Source organism: Fistularia commersonii, chromosome 30 (genome assembly GCF_037954325.1).
Source record: "Fistularia commersonii isolate RoL2024-O1a breed Wild chromosome 30, RoL_Fcom_v1.0, whole genome shotgun sequence".
In the NCBI taxonomy this organism is placed as follows: Eukaryota; Metazoa; Chordata; class Actinopteri; order Syngnathiformes; family Fistulariidae; genus Fistularia; species Fistularia commersonii.
The window spans coordinates 10,351,472-10,368,766 of NC_141313.1; the positions used below are offsets into that span (position 1 = coordinate 10,351,472).

At 41.1% G+C, this 17,295-nt stretch overlaps 1 protein-coding gene and 1 long non-coding RNA gene across 6 annotated transcripts in view; one reads left to right on the forward strand and one right to left on the reverse strand.

Moving 5' to 3' along the window:
• The window catches only part of LOC147216390 (uncharacterized), a 41,488-nt gene extending 34,554 nt beyond the window's left edge, over positions 1-6,934 (reverse strand). For all 5 annotated transcript variants that reach the window (XR_015109133.1, XR_015109132.1, XR_015109131.1 and 2 more), the window contains exon 1: positions 6,252-6,934. The gene's annotated coding sequence lies outside the window, so the exon portion shown is untranslated. The remainder of the gene's footprint in view (positions 1-6,251) is intronic.
• LOC147216391 (uncharacterized) lies at positions 6,424-16,528 on the forward strand. Its single transcript, XR_015109135.1, has 3 exons — positions 6,424-6,530; positions 8,099-8,128; positions 14,207-16,528. It is a non-coding gene; the product is annotated as an uncharacterized LOC147216391 (long non-coding RNA).
• Positions 16,529-17,295: the final 767 nt, after the last annotated feature.

Consider the following 17,295-nt stretch of genomic DNA (forward strand, 5'->3'; position numbering starts at 1 on the left):
TGGAGGGGGTCAGATACTTAAACCTGTGAGGCTTTGTTTCATTGGAAGAGGAATACCCGAAACAGGGACAATTGTGATTGATTATCTGTTAATGATAAACAAAGTGTGTGGACACATCTGTGGAATTTCATGTTGTGATATAAATCTGTCAAAAATGGGAATATTTCCAGTACTGTAGAGCCTTCAAATGCATTCAAGACTGGAAAGCCATGCAAAGCTATCATGGAGTTTCGTACCAATCTAAAACACATGAGAATGTTTGACGCAGTTGCATCTTTTCCAGGAATCAGAGAATAGCAAATCACTGCAACATGAGAGGCAGAGAACAATAAGATAACACTGAATGCTTCTTTAGAAGACTTCAGAAGTCCTATTTAAAGACTATATGGGTGAGAGAAACAATTGGCTTCTCCTCAGTGCAACATAAATGGCGTCAAAGTAATGGCCCAGGCTTTGACTGCCGTTTCCAGATTTTAGAAGGTCTTAGGCAGCCATTTGAATTACCTGACAGGAAAATTCTACATAGCCACTAGCCTATTTCTACAAGTATAAGTGCTTGGACATAAATCGTAGGTTTCTGTCATGGGACGAAGGTTCAATCGGGCATGGACGGGAAACATGGACTTCTTGGGAAAAAAAGAAAAATAAATAAATACATATTGACACACTTTGTGTCATGGAGTGATAAATGTGTTAAAACAAACACTGTGCTGCAGGGAAATATTTAGGACACACAACCTTAATTATAGTCCAGTTTCCCTGCAAATAGATGCGTGTTGTATTGCAGACAATGTGTCGATGAGAGTGAATGGTGATATGTGTCTATATGAAATGGAAATAAGAGTTAATGCTGCGTGTCTCTATATGACATGTGAATAAGAGGGTATGGTGTGTGTCTCTATGTGGGGCTGCCCCTTGTCCAGTGACACCTGGGGTGTTGATCCCTGTGACCTTGAAAGCAAGATAAGCGGTATGGATAATGGCTAAAATAATGAATTACCTGTTTGGATAAAAACTGAGGTTGTCTGTTGTTGTTTGAACATAAAAAAAAAAAAAATTAAGACATAAATGTATGTATGTATATGGTTTTGAGATGGTGACCTCTGAATAATGATTAGTGGTACTTTGGATTTTCGGTTATTGAATTGCAATTTTTGTAAGTCGCTTTGGACAAAAGCGTCTGCTGAATGTAATGTAATGTAATGTTTGTTTGGGTATTTAATAGCATAGAAATTAGAGATGGGGAATTATTAAAATATATATGATATATGTCCTCGAAAAGAGCATCAGCTACATTAACGGCGGCCACAAATATGATGAACATCTTATGAATCTCACTAAATGGGGTCACTGCTTTCCAGGTCCAGGGCAGATGAATAAGGCACATCCAGTGGCCATATCGCAGTGAGCAGCCAGGAGGCTACATCTCTCAGACTGAGCTCATCCAGTATGAATGATGGACATAAGAGCATTCTACTCCTGTCCCTCCCAGAATTAGACTAAGAGGGTGGTAGATTCTCGCATCAGTCATCAATTTGCATTACTATCTCCCTCACCAAGCTCACAGATTCTGCTTTTATGCCTTTAAGAATTTTTTAAAATTTCTTTATTTCTTTTAATTTAGATTTGAGGTCCTGTCCTCTATTTCTTCAATGTTGTTCGGGTGGTCTTTAAACTGAAAAACTGTAATTCTTCTTGTTTGTGAGTCTTTTGACACTAGTGGTCTGTTTTAACGTGGAGGGAGGGAGAAAGAAAGCATATTTTTTTCTCTTTTGATGATGATTTCAAGAGGCACACCAAAATGCATGATTTATGGGATTATAAATATTTTGTCACTACTACCATGCCCATATTTTGCAGCAATGGGTATGAAGTTTAGACATAAACCCCGAGAATGACCTTCATAGGGAAAGTGTGGGGTATCTTGCGCCCAATTCTTATTCTTATTAATTTCCTTATTTATATCATGCAAATCTACAAGGGGGGGATGGGCCGGTTTCTCCCTGAGGCGGTCCCATGTCTGGATAAATGCAGAGGATTGTGTCAGGAAGGGCATCCGGCGTAAAACTTTTGCCAAAACCAAACATGCGAATCAAACATAATAACCAGATCATACCGGATCGATCGAGGCCCGGGTTAACAACGACCGCCATTGGTACAGATGACCGGCAGGGAACCAATGGAAACTGGGCTACTAAGAAGGAGAGGTGGAAGGTGTGTTTGGAAGCAGAGAGAGGAGAGGGAAGGCAAGAGTCTGGAACTGGAAATTGGAGGTGTGATGCTCAATGTTGTTAGTGGCTATGCCCTGCAGGTGGAATGCAGGTGGAAAAGCTACATGAAGTGATGCAGAATATCCCCAGAGATGAGAGTGGTAATAGGTGCAGACTTCAATGGGGTATGTTGGTGCAGGCAGTAGAGGGGATTAAGAAGTGATGGGCAGATTTGGTAAACAGGATAGAAATGCAGAGGGACAGATGGTGGTAGATTTTGCGAAAAGGATGGAAATGGCTGTTGTGAACACTTTTTTCCAGAAAAGACAAGAAGATAGGGTAACTTATAAGAGCGGAGGTAGATGCATGCAGGTAGACGACATCTTGTATATACAAGGTAACCTGAAAGAGATTAGTGACAAGCAAGGAAGTTGTAGGTGAGAGTGTAGCCAGACAGCATAGGATATTGGTTTGTGGATGACTCTGGTGACAAGAAAGATCGAGAGGACAAAGGCAGAGCAGAGGACAATGTTGTGGAAGCTGAAAAGGGAGGAGTGTTGTATGGTTTTCATGGAGGAGTTGAGAAAGGGTCTGGGTGGTCAGGGAGAGCTTCCAGATGATTGGACAACTACAGCTGGTGTAATCGGGGAGACAGGTAGGAGAGTACCTGGTGTGTTATCTGGAAGGGAAGTAGATAAGGAGACTTGGTGGTGGAATGAGGAAGTGCAGGCAGCAAACATAGAGGTTACAAAGGAAAAACAAAGGGCGTACGATGACTTGGATGCTTGGTGTGACAGGAGGGAGAGACCGATCTACACACGTTGGCGAAACATTGTGAGAGATAAAGATGGAAAGGATGTACAACAGGTCCGGTTGATTAAGGATAGAGAGGGAAATGTATTGACAGATGCTAGAAGAGTGATGGGACGATGGAAAGAGTACTTTGAAGAGCTGATGAATGTGGAAAAGGGTAGAAAAGGTGACTATTGTAGACCACAAAGTAGCACAGATTAGTAAAAGTGCAGTGAGGAAAGCATTGAGGAGGACGAAGAGTGGAAAGACAGAGGGTCCTGATGATATACCTGTGGATGTGTGGAAGTGTCTAGGAGAGGCAGCGCTAGAGTTCTTGACTAAATTATTCAACAGGATCTTAGAGAGTGAGAAGATCCCTGAAGAATGGAGACAAAGTGTGATGGTGCCCATTTTTAAGAATAAGGGGGATGTGCAGAATTGTGGCAAATGAAGTTATGGGAAAGAATAGTGGAAACTAGACTGAGAGCAGAAGTCACCATTTGTGAACAGCATTAGAGCTTCATGCCGAGAAAGAGTACTACAGATGCATTATTTGCTTCGAGAATGCTAATATAGAAGTACAGAGAAAGCCAGAGGGAGCTGCATTGTGTTTTTGCAGACCTAGAAAAAGCATATGACAGAGTGCCTAGAGAGGATTTCTGGTATTGTATGAGGAAATCATGTATGCTAGTTGAGAGACAGTGGTGTGATGTGCTGTAGGGGTAACAGAGAAGTTCAAGGTGGAGGTGGGACTCCATCAGGGATCAGCTCTGAGCCCCTTCTTGTTTGCAGTGGTGATGGACAGGCTGACACATGAGGTTAGACAGGAATCTCCATGAACCTTATGTATGCAGATGACATTGTGATCTCTAGTGAGAGCAGAGAACAGGTTGAGGAAAATCTAGAGAGGTGGAGGTATGCGCTGGAAAGAAGAGGAATGATGGTTAGTCGCAGCAAGACAAGAGTATATGTGTGTGAATGAGAGGAACCCAGGAGAAAGGGTGAGGCTACAGGTAGTGGAGATCAAGAAGTTGGAGGATTTCAGGTACTTGGGGTCAACAGTCCAGAGCAGCAGAGAGTGTGGAATAGAGGTGAAGAGATGGGGTCAAGCAGGTTGGAATGGGTTGAAAAATGTGTCAGGGGTACTATGTGATAGAAGACTATCAGCCAGAATGAAAGGAAAAGTGTTCCAGACAGTGGTGAGACCAGTGATGCTGTATGGCCCAGAAACAGTTACAATGACAAAAAGACAGCAGGCAGAGCTAGAGGTCGCAGAGATGAAGATGCTAAGGTTTTCTTTGGGAGTGGAAAAGGTAGGAAAGATAGGCTCAGGAATGAGTCTCACAGAGGAACAGCACAAGTTAGATGTTTTGGAGAGCAGGTAAGAGAAGCCAGACTGAGATGGTTTGGTCATGTACAGAGGAGCGGAATTGAATATATTGGTAGACAGATGCTGAAATTGGAAATACCAGGCAGGAGGTCTCAAAGAAGACCAAAAAGAAGATTTATGGACCTAGTGAGAGGATATGAAGGTAGTTGGTGTGAGAGAGGAGGATACAGAGAATAGGGTTGGATGGAAAAGGCTGATTCGCTGTGGCGACCCCCGAAGGGAAAAGCCGAAAGGAGAAGAAGATATGATACAAATCTACTAAGGTGCATAACATTGACAGATATTTAAAATAATGTCGGTGACAGATAATGTGTTTCAACCTGTGTATTTCTATGCTTAATATTGTTCCCAAGCTATTCAGGCCTAACCATAAAAAATAAAGGTGCCCAAAAAACAGGCTTCAGAAGTTAATAAACAAAATTATTATTCAAATTCTATTTAAATATTATTAAAATATAAAAAATATATTAAAAATATAATTATAATTAAATATATAATTAATTCTACTGCTACTACTACCACCACCATTGACAGAAATTGAAAAATATCAGTCACACACACCAGTATACACACACACAGGCGTACACACACACACACACACACACACACAAACACAATCTGAATGAATTATTAACTTGACATTAACTTTCAATCAACCAGACACACAACCTTTCAGAGTTTCATTCACACCTGGTGACCTATTCACACAATAATTGTTATGATAGAGAATGAATTCATCATTTTCAAACCATTTTATTTGAAACTTCACTCCCATTTTTAGAATTATACTTCTAGATACACCAGACTGTTCGTAAGTATAATCAGGTCAATTTAATATATTTTTGCAACAATAACTGTCTTCTGGGATTCCCTGATGAGGATCTCTAATTATCATTAGCCTTCATAAGGCATCGATTCTTACGTTTAATGACACACCAGAAACTGGGTCCAAAACTTTCCTCTTCTGATATGCAATTACGACTCTCCTTGGTCTCAAGATAATGGAGGAAAACAGAAGTCTTTCTGCTCGGTCCCCCACCCCCTCCTCGCCTCACCCCAACCTCTTTTGCAGCCCATAAAGCTGGGAGCAGATGCTGATGCAGCCATGGGTGTGTCAGGACCAACATGAATGTCCCATGAAGAGGGGAGGGGGTCTGGGATGGAAGAGAGGATGAAATGGGAGGGACACAAGAAGAAAGAAAGATAACACTAATAATAGAGTCTATATAACAGGCCTATTTATGGGGCGGGAGGCTATTTATGCAGACGTCGATGCAAGAGAAACTGTCCTGCTGGGTTTTGCCAAATATTAATCCACGGACGTATACCAAGAAATAAGGAATTCCCTCACATCCCAGTGCATCCCCCACACCAACAAACACACACATACACTCAAGTGTGGGACTCTTCCCTCCCACTCAGTACAGAATAATATGCGCAACATCTGAAAACCGTTTGGGGACCCCTCCACCCCAGTCCCCTTCGTGCAAATCCAAAGAAGGTGGGGATGCAGGCCATGTAAGAAAAACACGGGATTCCCCCTCTTTATTTACGGCACGTAAGAATGTATCGGAGACCCGAGCAAATGTGGAGATTGCGATAAGAAGGGAGAAAAAAAGGACGGACACACCGCTCGCCTCGACGGCAGTCTCCGCCTCGTCGCCGCACACACGCCCTTCGCAGATCGCCGCGGTGTTGTGAATGAGAGTAAAAAAGCGCAAACAACGACGAAACTGCATAATTTAACCCGCTCCATTCCCGCTTTTCGCCGAATGCAGATCGGAAGTCTGTGCTTAAAGGGAAATAAAATAACAATAATAATAACAATAGTAATAACGGGATTACAAGATGTAAATTACCTTCGTCAAGCTTGTGATCCACTGGGCCGGATCTGAGAGATGTTTTTTTTTTCCTGATCGTGTTCCCTATCTTTTTTTTTTTTTCTTATTTATGTAATAGAATCCAACCCCCACGACACGACATCAACAGACTTGAGCGGGGCACCGGGTCTGGAGTAGGGTTTCGGTTGATGACGGGTTTGCGGACCATGAGAGATCGGCAATACTCGGGAATCTTCGGCTCCGTCCGTCACGTCTGGCCCGGGGCCCCGAGAAGACGCGCTGCAGCTTTCACCCGAGGTGACCAAATACTCGCCGTTACTCACAATCGGTTTGCCCGGCCTACCGTTCATTCAGCGGGTCACACAGATGTGCGTTTAAAGGAGCAGCTGCTCATCATCCTGCAATGCCTCTGAGAAGGTCCATTCTTTACTGTGCAGCAGCTGCAAATGATGACATTACTGAGCTCCTTGCTTTATTTAAAATTATATTCATCTGTTTTCCTGTTGAGCACCCCCTGCCATGCGAATTAATTTTCACTTATTCTGGTGTCATAATATGACACCACGAATGAACGTTCCCTCTGTTTGAGTCAAAATGTAGCACGGTGTAAACAGTCAGTTGGAGGAAGTGTAATGTAAAAAAAAATACATTTTCCAAATTACTAACGCATTTCATATTTAAGTCATTTCAAGAGCCTTTTAAAAATGTCAAACAAGTGAGAACCTAAAGCAACTTGTGAATTCTCTGGATTTCATCAAAACATTCATTAATTCACTCATCCATTGATTCTCTATACTGCTTATCTTGCACTCAAGGTTGGGGGTGGGCGCTGGTGCTGAGCAAGAGACAGGGTTAGCCCTGGATAAACAATCAATCTCACGCCCAAAAGAGAACTAAGACCATTCATTCATTTAGGATCTACTGCATGTTTCCAGATCACGGTGGAAAACTGGGGAACGCAGACACAGGGGAGAGCGTAAACACACAGAAAGACCTCCAGTCGGAATCGAACTAGATGCTCCCTTGCTGTGAGGTGGGAGCTACACAGCTCGTTTTTATGTCACAGTATCCTCCTGCTTGCAATTCACCTTAGTCATCTGACTTTTTTTTAAATGTATTTGTCTTTTAATTTCATTTCAACAGTTATTACATTGCTTATACTTGTGACATTCATGTCTTGGATGTAACCAGGATTTTTAATATATTTTTAACACAACAGTGTTACTTCCCTGGGATGAATTATCATTCAAAATCAGACAAAATTTCTTGTGAGCTGCAAATATTGCAGTGTCACCTCCATAATTTGCCTTGACCAGGTAGCAAGGAGGCACAGTTATTAGCACCTCCAAGAAGGTCCCTGGTCCAATTCCATCAGTGCCTTTCTGTGTGGAGTCTTCATGTTTTCTCTGTGCCTGAGTTTCTTCACACAATCCAAATGCATACAGTAGCTTAAATGGAGACCCTAAGTTGTCCAAACGCAAATGAGGATGGTTGTTTGTCCCTATATGTGGCCCTGTGATCAACTGACCCCACCTTTCGCCTAATGATAGTCGGAATAGGCTCCAGCTCCACCGCAACTCTGAGTGCAGGATAAGCAATATCGATAATGAAAGAATTTCTTCAAATTTAATTTTTCGAATTTTTTTGAACACAACAGTGTAACATCTCTGGGCAAAACTCTATAGAAAAATGGGACATATTTTTCACTGTAAAATTGCAGTCGGCTTAATATTTTTCTTCCATTGTTTACCACTAACCCCTCCAGCTGATCCAATTGCAGTTTAGATAGTATATGCGCAGTGGAAAAAACACAATTATGTGATTGGAAGCTCTTTAAATGTTTGTTTTTTAAAATCTGTTTCCAGATGAAGATGGACTTTGAAGTGTCTTATTGGGTGAGTCTTATTGGTCCATTTGCTATCATAAAAAGTGCGGAAAACTCTAAATAATTACATTCTTTTTGTTTTTCTTGTTTTTCATGAATGCATTTTCATCATCCTGTGTTTTGTAGTTTTCTTCTCAGGCATCCTTTTCCATATTATCTTAAAACTCCCCCTCCTCCTCTGCCGTGGGATCCTGATACTGCTGGTACTCAAGAGGACAAAGGCAGAGCAGAGGACAAAATGGTGGAAGCTGAAAAGGGAGGAGTGTTGTATGGTTTTCAGGGAGTAGTTGAGTTAGCAAAGAAGAAGTGGGATACTGAGAGGACTGAAGAGACCAGACAGGAGTACAGGGAGATACAACGTAAGGTAAAGATAGAGGTAGCAATGTCAAAACAAAGGGCGTATGATGGCCTGAGTGTTCAGTTGGACAGTAAGGAGGGAGAGAATGACTAATACAGGTTGGCGAAACAGAGAGATAAAAATGGAAAGGATGTACAACAGGTCCGGGTGATTAAGAATAGAGAGGGAAATGTATTGACAGATGCTAGAAGAGTGATGGGACGATGGAAAGAGTACTTTGAAGAGCTGATGAATGTAGAAAATGAAAGAGAGGCAAGGGTAGAAGACGTGACTATTGTTGACCACAAAGTAGCACAGATTAGTAAAAGTGAAGTGAGGAAGGCATTGAAGAGGATGAAGAGTGGAAAGCCAGTGGGTCCTGATGTGTGTCTTGGAGAGGAAGCACTAGAGTTTCTGACAAGTTTATTCAACAGGATCTTAGAAAATGAGAAGATGCCTGAAGAATGGAGACGAAGTGTGATGGTGCCCATTTAAAGAATAAGGGGGATGTGCAGAATTTCAGCAACTATAGTGGGATAAAGTTGATGAGCCATACGATGAAGTTATGGGAAAGAGTAGTCGAAACTAGGGTGAGAGTGGAAGTCAGCATTTGTGAACAGCGGTATGGCTTCATGCCTAGGAAGAGTACTACAAATGCAGTTTTTTGCTTCGAGAAGGCTTATAGAGAAGTACAGAGAAGGCCTGAAGGAGCTGCATTGTGTTTTTGCAGACCTAGAAAAGCATATGACAGGGTGCCAAGAGAGGAAATCTGGTATTGTATGAGGAAATCTGGAGTGGCAGAGAAGTATGATAGACTGGCGCAGGACATGTGTGCTAACTGTAAGACAGTGGTGGGGTGTGCTGTAGGGGTAACAGAGAAGTTCAAGGTGAAGGGTGGGACTCCATCAGGGATCAGCTCTGAGCCCCTTCTTGTTTGCAGTGGTGATGGACAGGCTGACACATGAGGTTAGACAGGAATCTCCATGAACCATGATGTTTGCAGATGACATGGTGATCTGCAGTGCTAGCAGAGAACAGGTTGAGGAAAATCTAGAGAGATGGAGGTATGCGCTGGAAAGGAGAGGAATGAAGGTTAGTCGCAGTAAGACAGAGTATATGTGTGTGAATGAGAGGACCTCAGGTAGAACAGTGAGGCGACAGGGAGTGGAGATCAAGAAGCTGGAGGATTTCACGCACTTGGGGTCAACAGTCCAGATCAATGGAGAGTGTGGAAAAGAGGTGAAGAGACGGGTTCAAGCAGGTTGGAATAGGTAGAGAAAAGTGTTAGGGGTACTATGCAATAGAAGACTGTCAGCCAGAATGAATGGAAAGGTCTACAAGACAGTGGTGAGACTAGCAATGTTGTATGGACTAGAAATAGTTACAATGACGAACAGACAGGAGGCAGAGCAAGAGGTCACAGAGATGAAGATGCTAAGGTTTTCTTTAGGAGTGGAAAAGGTAGGAAAGATAGGCTCATGAATGGGTCTCACAGAGGAACAGCACATTTTAGATGTTTAGGAGAGCAGGTAAGAGAAGCCAGACTGAGATGGTTCGGTCATGTACAGAGGAGCGGAATTGAATATATTGGTAGACAGATGCTGAAATTGGAAATACCAGGCAGGAGGTCTCAAAGAAGACCAAAAAGAAGATTTATGGACCTAGTGAGAGGATATGAAGGTAGTTTGTGTGTGAGAGGAGGATACAGAGAATAGGGTTAGATGGACAAGGTTGATTCACTGTGGCGACCCCGGAAGGGAAAAGCCGAAAGGAGTTCCACCTGGATCGATCACAGGGCCACATGTAAAGATACACAACCATTCACACTGTCATTCACACATCATATAAATACAAAGAACCATTCACTCTCCCGGTCACATATCTGAGCAGTATTTCTCAAAATATCCCACTGCTTGTTTTTAGACTGCAGGAGGAAACCTGCACAGACAAGGGTACAATATGCCAATACTACACAAACAGGCCTCCTGTCGGACTTTCTAGCTAACCACGCCATATGGCCACCCTCTGAGAGAATCATGAAGTGTTCTTTTAACTAACTATGGCTGTCTCTAGAAATATTTATTTGAAATAAAGGAATAAATAATGCACATCATAGGAGATAAACCCATATTGCATTTTAAACGTAAAGAGTGAGTGGGGGGGTTATCTTTACCCTCTATGGGCATTTGTGGAAACGTATTGGACAGATACTGTGTGTGTGTGTGTGTGTGTGTGTGTGTGTGTGTGTGTGTGTGTGTGTGTGTGTGTGTGTGTGTGTGGGTGTGTGTGTGATGTGAAAACAGGCAAAGGCGGTCACTGCTGATTAGTGAATGGGAAGCGCAGTTCTGCAAGGGTTCTCAGATCTCGTGAAACTTGTAGTTCTTCAACAGCCATGTTCAGAACAATTTTACTTTCAAATTCCAGAAAATGTTCTTCATTTAAAAATCTTACTTACATACTTTTCTGCCCTTTAATTAATAAAATAAGCTGGAGGTGGAGCTGGGAGAGCATGGCACAGGGGGTAATTTTGGAACCATTGGTTCAATTCCCAAGCCCCTCCTTCCCTGTCAAAGTGTTAATCAGCAAGGCACTGAACCCCTAACTGTTCCAGTGATGCTGCTAAGTGGCTGCTCGCAGCTCACATTTCATCCATGATGGTTCTAAATGCTGAGGTTAAATTTTGCTGATGTTGTAATGTGCATATTACTGAAGGTCACAAAAAAAGGGCTTCCTTTTTCATATTAGCTGCAAGACAACATTTCTTTATCAACACCCCTATGGTAGTGTGTGTGTGTGTGTGTGTGTGTGTGTGTGTGTGTGTGTGTGTGTGTGTGTGTGTGTGTGTGTGTGTTCATACCAAATACACCATTGTCAGGTCTCTTGGCACATATTTCCCACCTGCACACACAAAAATGCAGAAAATTGTAAAACCATGCGTGAAAATGGATCATGCTCACAAATAGCTATTGAATGACTCTAAGAACGGGGGACCCCTTTTGATTTTTTTATAATCCTGCCAAGATGTTTTCTTAAATGAGGAATCAAGTAAATACTTGGCGGCAGGTATATTCGATTTGCTCGGTTCATCATCGTAAGACTGCATGTTCATAATTACAGTACCACAACTAGCCAGCAGATGGAGACGAACACTATGAGTAATGTTCTCATTGCCTTCCTGTTTGCAGATTTCATTTCTTCATATAAACATACACATGTTTATAAGCATTTATATATAATTCATCTCGCATCATTATTTTTGTATTTGAGATTAACCTACCTGGAGGCTTATTGTAATACACACTGATCCTGTCCTGCTGCAAGTCACTGTCTCCATAGTAAGTTCCTGTTGAGTCCATTCCGTGCTCATCATTGATCACCTCCCAGAACTACAGAAACACACACACACATAAACACAAACATTTCCATTATACATTCAAAGAGCAGTGGTATAACAATGAATTTATGTGTATTACTGTAAGTTGAATTTTCACAAACAGAAAAAAAAAATCAATGAGCTGCCACCTTACCGTGGTGGATAGATTTGCATGTCCCAGTGATTCTGGGAGAAATGTTGTCGGGGGCTTTAAGCCCCTGGAAGAGAGCCCAAAGGCAAACAGGTCCCAGGTGAGGGACCAGACAAAGTGTGGCCAAGAAGACCCCCATGAAGAAGACAATCATTGGACCCAGTTTTCCTTTGCCCGGACGCGGGTCACCATGGTCCCCCCCTGAAGCCAGGCCCAGAGTCGGGGCTCGGTGCCAAGTGCTTGGTGGCCGGGCCTTCACCCATGTGGCTCAGCCGGGCATAACCCGAAGGAACGACATGGGTCCCTCTTCCCCTTGGCTTAGCACCCACAGGAAGGGCCAAGAGGTTTGGGTGGGATGTGAGCAATGAAAGTGTGACTTGGAAGGACGTGATTGGGAGGAACAGCCCCCTCGATCTGAACCCGAGCGGTGTTTTGTTATTGGACTTCCATGCTTGTCACGGATTGTCCATAAAAAATGTAAAACTGAATTATGATCACCAGTAGGAGTGCTTGTAAACTTCCTATTAAAATATAACCAAAAAAATAAGCTTAAAATAAGCAAAAGCTTCAGCCAGCATCTTTTCGGTCAAGGTAAAGTTGTTTTTGGATTATTATATGAATTACTGGTTTCTCTTTTATTAATATTTGAATTTTATGTATTCTGAGAGACTTCTGGAGGGGACATCGTCTGTGTTATTGGCTCATCGGGCAGGCCCGCTAACTTCCAATGCTCAATTCTGATTTAGCTCACAGTCACGTGATTGAAGACAAAATATTTAATCTTCTGAGCTTTCTAGAGATTGAAACTTTCTTGGACTGAATTAATGAAATCAGGACAGATAAATGGTGTTATTTCATGTTATAGCCCACGAACAGTTGTTTCTTTCTCGCTGTCAAGATATGTGGGGTAAATTTCCTTTAGGGCTCATGTTTCTCACATGACAAACACGAAGTGGAACTGAAGCCGCTGATTCCACATTCACCCCTGCTAATATCTGCATTTATGCCAGCCACTGCCCTTGAATCCAACTTTGTCAATCACTGGTCAGAGAATGCAAGAGCTGTATAAATGCATATCATTTTTTTTAAGGGAAATGCGCAATATCCAAGATTATGGAAGGGATTAAAAACAAAAAAAAGACATCCATTACTTGATGTGAAAACATTAGTAGAGTTCACAAAGTTTTATCTCAAACAGCTTGGAACTAATTGATTTAATTCATGCAAAAATACTCATGGCCGTGTTGCATGGATCACTTATACAAATCATCAACTCCCTTAAAATCTATCTGCCTGTTCACTCCATGTTTTGGTGTTTGGAATTTCTTGCCTGCAGATCCCACAGACCTTGCTGCTCAGCTCATTTTGGATTTGCTTGGTGTTCTTCAGAAGTTACAACACGACATGGTGATGTAACCTTGAGCTGTTACATCAGTTTAAGAACAACTTATCAGATAAGCTTGGGGGCAAAACATCGCCGACAAGACAGAATCAAGATAATAACTTTTGATGGTGTATTCGATTTAATCGATTTCAGTGTTTTTACTCCAATTTTGTGCAGCTTTTATGAAGGTGATACAGTCACGACTTGCTCGCCTTGATTTGTGATGTACTTCTGTGAGCCGCAGACCAAACGAATAGATGAAACTGGCTCGCTAGAAGCTGAACTCACCCAGGGGTCAGTTAACATTTTGTTTCAAATAAGCACAGACAATAATGTCAAACTCAGTACAGCCAAGCACTGACTGTCACACCAGCTCAGTCAGCTAAGCTTAATCTGTGTGTGTGTGCAGGGGGGGTGATTACACTTACAGTTACTATTTCGGGCTGTCCGTGGAGTTGTTATGGCAACAAGTTGCGAAGATGCTGACCTCGCAAACGCTGAATATTGTCTTTATTGTAAAAAATATATATGTTCTGAACATATTATGTATTTCTAAGTGATTGTTGTGGTAGCTTGTGTGGGAGCATTACACGGCAACAGAAAGGATTTAAATAGCCAGAGGAAAATGATGGGTTAGATCACCTCAGGACACTTAAAGTGTTGAGAAGAAAACACTGATTCCAGTAGTGTGATTTATAATGGAGGGTTTTCTCAGATGTGGTTAGTAGTTTCCCAGAGCAAATCTGACAGAAAAACTAACAGCAAACACTGAGCCTCTTGGTATTTATTTCCACAAAACAGTCCCCACTTACCTGCTCATCATAATCATCTCTGCCTCAACAGATCACTCTTTTATGTAAAATGAACTGAAGAAGGATGAGGGGTGAAACGTCTTCAAGTGAAGAAACGCAAATCCAGTTGCCAAGACAAGAAAATTTTGACAAGAACTTTTTGAGTTCAAGTGCTTTTTGAGAGCCACTTCCATTCGTCATGGATCATTGCCAATGTGAGATATTTTGCTTTATTTAGACACAACACAGATATCTAGTGGGTAAAGAATTCTTGAGGATTGTTAATAAAGTGTTTGAGGTTTTCAAGTTCCTTTGCTGTTCCATTCTAGTTTAGGGGTGGGCCAACTTTTTGACTCAGGGGCCTCATTGACTTAAGGTTTGACAGACGGGCCGGGTCAGCACAAAATACAATGTATACTAAAAAAAAACACATTTGTTAATAATACATACCAGACTCGTCTAACATTTGCTTTGAAAATAAAAACAGCTTGGTTTTGAAGGCTCGGATGTTTGCTTGCATTTCATGCACAAACCGTTTTTTCCCTCGTAGCGTCACGTCCAGCTCATTCATGTGTGTCAGTATGTCCACAGTAAAGGCTAAATCACAAAGCCAATCTGTGTCATTCAGCTCAGGAAATTTCTCAAGAGTTCTCAAGTAGCTCCAAAAATGAAATAATCTTCTGTTTGAGCTCCCGCACTCATTGATCCAATCATTAAATCATGTACCGATCTTTGGCGGGCTGGATTAAAAAGACCAATGGGCCGGATATGGCCCGTGGGCCGTAGTTTGCCCACCCCTGTTCTAGTTACAGCATCATATCGCAAACAGTAGCTTGGGGTAAACCTTTCTTTAATGTTATAATTCTGCCATGGTTCCAAAACAGTTTGTGTTTTGTCTTTCTTCTATAATTCCTTTTGTAAAGGAAATGAAGGACTTTGAAGTTGCTCATATTCTCTACCATTACAGAACTCTGTAATGGGTTAAATGCAGCTTGATATGTTGACAGAATGCGTCTTGCACACAAACAAATACATGCACAATAAAAAAATCAAGTCAAGAAGGGAATATAACCATGTTACTGTTGACTTGTTTTCTAGTAATGACTTTAAAATCTAGATGAAACCCAGGAAGAATTCCAGTTTTTACAATGAGCAAACTGCATCACAATGAATAGAAAATGATGACATTGACCTTAAATTATCAAATGATTCATTGTATGTCACACAGTTTTCTGTTATAATGAGAATGATCAAACAACATATCACTTTTGATTCAGTTGTATCTTTATGTACTAGTGCAATCTTTCTATTTAATTTATTTTTCAGACAACATTAATGTAAAGGTAACTCAAAGTAATAGGAAAAAAGTTTCAGGTCAGAAAGCAAATAATTGCTAGAAATGAGCTTGCAAACAATAATTAATTAGTGTTCATCTTACCTTTGCACCTATCTGGTTGTCGGCCTGGATGTGCACGATTTCCCTCATGATGGAGTCAACGGTGCGGAGGTAGAGGACAGGAAGTGTTCTGAGAGCGGCTGTGCGGACAGGCGAGCGTTTCCCCATCCTAGGAAAGCAACGGAAAACCGCGCCCCTTTGCATTAGTCCAAAATTTCTTGGATTAACCATGGCATACAAACTGCCTTCGTTTTAAACGTTTTTTTTAATGCATTTTTTTAATCAACATTAATTTGAATGTTCATGTTTGAATGTCATTTGAAAGTCAATAATGATCTCATCTAATATGTAAATGGCTAAATCTCAGTGAACGGCAATGCATATCTATTGAAACGTTATTCAAAAGTTAGATTTGAAAAGATTGTTTCAAATAAATATAATTTATATTTTAGCTGACAAAAAACGATAATTCAATCTGAATGTGACTTTCCTCACTTAATGTGTCAGTTATTTAAAACAATGTCCAAATATCCTATTTTCCTCATTCCAGAGGACAGGAAAAAGACATAACATTTTGCGTAAATAGGTTTATATTTGATCTTAAGGCTTGATTGAACTGATTTTATTTACCGTTCATTTATTCTGTGCCAGTGCTGTAGCTCGAAGTTTTGAAGAGTACAACATGATTCTGAATTGACTTAACAAATGAATAGCTCTGACCACAATATTGTGAACGACACGATAAGGGCAAATAAAATATATGCAAAATTATAATTAAGTACAATCCAAACATTTGAAATTGTGGTTACTCAACCTTTCCCACTCAATGAGTATTGTAGCAATTCACGAATATTTGGGTTTATGTTGCTGCCTGTTTTCTGTGTGTTTTGGGGTTGCTATGAATGATGTGGATGTGGCTTGGGGTGCAATGGATTGTTTTGTTTGTTTGTTTGTTTTTTTACACGTATCATGCTGTTTGTCTAGGATGCCCACAGGCTGAGCCGTGAAAATTAAAAAAGAATTGAGTGATGAAATGAGTTGTGGCTGCAGTTCGTACAAAATTACTCCGCCGCCATCCTGGGATTTCCAATCCGCTCCCGCTCTGAATTGGCTGCGCAAAAAGGTGAATGGCTGCTTCATTTATGGGGTTTCTTGTGCTAAAATACAGGGACCGGAAGAAAACAGAGCGCAAGTGTCGTCATCACTTTCCTCACAAATTGGAGGATGAAAATTAGTGGAATTCCCTTATTGGCCGAATTAATTCTGCTGAAAAAGATGGCTTTTTTTTTTTAATAACTTGAGATATTAATTAGTAATGGGGAAGAAAGTACTAAACAATATCAGCAAAAATAAGCAGAGGAACGTGTTTTTTTAGTATTGATTCACTGTTGAAATTTATATTAACCTAGACTGTCTTTTTAGTGCAATAGACAAAAGTACGATGTACGGTGTATAATAACTGTATTTATAAAGTGCTTCTTTGGTATTTGGGCAAAATGGTACTCAAATGGAAAAAAGCATTACTCAGAGAATTTACGTGAAACGAGGTTTAATAGTTGGGCTTTAGAAATTTAGAAATGTCGTACAAAAGTCAAAAGTAACTAAAGGTATTAGAACTGATTTTTCACAAACAGTCAGGAAAACAAGAAAGACTATCCAGTCTGCACGTTTTGTCTTGAATTTGTCTTGCCATTGTTCCGTGATTTAAAAAAAAAAAGACATCTTGGAAATAAAATCGTGTGATA